The following is a 2,196-nucleotide window of genomic DNA, read 5'->3' on the forward strand; positions in this document are numbered from 1 at the left end:
CACTCGGGTATATATTCAAGGGACTCTGTATCCTACCACAGAGATACTTGTTCATCTGTGTTCATTAAAATTCTAGTCACAAAACTTAGGAAATGGAGACAACCTAAATGTTCATCAGCTGATGACTGGATAATGATAGTATGGTAATTTACACAATGGTGCATGGTTCAGCTGTTAAGAAAAATGAAATTAATAAATACATAAAACTCAACAAAATATACATTAAAAACTTCCCTACTAGCCTAAAAAAGAAACATTAAATTATGAAATTACAGATAAACACGTAAAACTATAAATAATCATCCTGAGTGAGGTAACCTGGATTCAGAAAGACAAAAGTTACTGCTTTTCCCTTCTCATAGTTTTGAATCTTTAGATAGCCATGTTTCAAACTCTTTTTAAAAGTTATTTTTTTAATTAATTTATAAAGTAGTAGGTTTTGATGTGCCTTCCTCATACTTTCTTAATTTTAGTTAACTCTCCTCCACCTCCTCTTTATCCCCCATGTTCATTCCTCTATAATTTTGCTACCTTCAGTCTTCCCTTCCTCTCTTTTCACATAGCACATGTTCTACCATTCCCATCCCCTTTAAGGCCTCTTTCCCTATTCCGCCCGCTGCTGACAGCCTCCTTCTCAATTTCTGGTCTCTATAGACATTCAAACTAAACAAACCACTCTAAAAATTTGAAGCTATTATCTATGTATAAGAGAGAACATGCAACATTTGATGTTTTGGGCCTGGGTTACCTCATTCAGTGTATTTTCCATTTTCCTCAAAATTTCATAATTTTATTTTTCATTACTGCTGAATAAATTCTGTTGTGTTTATGTATCACATTTTTACCAGTTGATGTCTGTCAAAGTGATTCCATTTCTTAGCAACTGTGAATAGAGCAGCAATCAACATGGATATGCAAAATGTCCATAGTAAGATATGGAGTCCTTTGGATATATTTCCAGGAGTGGTAAAATTGTGTCATATGGTACTTCTATTTTTAGTTTTCTGAGAAGCCTCCAGGCTTATTTCCATAGTGGCTGTATTAGTTTACACTACCACTAAGAGTTCTGCTTTCCCCACATCCACAAAGCATTTTTTGACATTTGTATCCTTGATAATGGCCATCCTGACTAGGGTGAGGTAGATTTTCAAAGTTGTTTTAATCCACATTTCTCTGATAGGTAAGGATGTTGGAGAGCTATTAAAAAATTTACTAGCCATTTGCACTTATCCTTTTGAGAACTCCCTGTTCAGTTCCATAGTCCATTTTTATTCTATATGTATAAGTATTTTGCCTGCATATAAGCGCACCTGTGTGTGAAATGCCCCCAAGGCCAGAAGAGGGCATTGAATCCCCTGCCCTGGAACTGGAGTTATGGATGATTGTTAGCCACCGCATGGGTGCTGGAAACTGAACCTGGGTCATCTGGAAGAGCAGCCAGTTCTCTAAGCTGATAAGTCATCTCTCTAGTCCCCATAGTCCATTTTTTATTTGGTGGCTTGTTTTCTTGATGTTTAGCTTTTGTTTTGTTTTGTGCATTGCTCCATATAGTCCAGATACTAATGTTCTGTTAGATGTATAGCTGGCAAAGATTTTTCTTTTATTCTGTGGGCTGCCTCTTCATTTGATTAACAGTTTCCTTTGTAACACAGAAGGTTTTTAACTTCATGAAATCCCATTTGTCAATTGTTTGTCTTGCCTCCTGTACTATCAGAGTCATATTCAAAAAATCCTTACCTATGCCTATATGTTGAAATGTACTCTGTATTTTTTCTCTAGTAGTTTCAGCATATCAGGTCCTGTATTGAAGTTATTATGTTGGCTTTGGTTTCCCACCAGAACTGAATGGTAACACCCTAGTCCTGAAGACACCTCACTTTGATTGCAGAACACAGAAACTATACTTAGTTCATTGTCAAAACAACATTTTGATGGGCTTTATTATGCCTACTAGGGTTCAAATTATTTCCAAGCCTCCCAAGATCCCTACACTAGAATCATTAGATTGTCAAGTTGATTTGATGGAGATGCACCAAGGACATTAGTGAGGCCCATCTCTGATTACGTTTGTGAGGCTGCTTCCAGAGAGAGATAACTAAAGAGTGATGACCTGTCCTTACTATGGGTGGTACTGCCCCACAGGCTAGGGACTCAGATGGGAGAAAAAGCACTCTCTCTCTCTCTCTCTCTCTCTCT

Source organism: Nannospalax galili, unplaced genomic scaffold (assembly GCF_000622305.1).
Source record: "Nannospalax galili isolate Female #2095 unplaced genomic scaffold, S.galili_v1.0 scaffold32, whole genome shotgun sequence".
NCBI lineage: Eukaryota > Metazoa > Chordata > Mammalia > Rodentia > Spalacidae > Nannospalax > Nannospalax galili.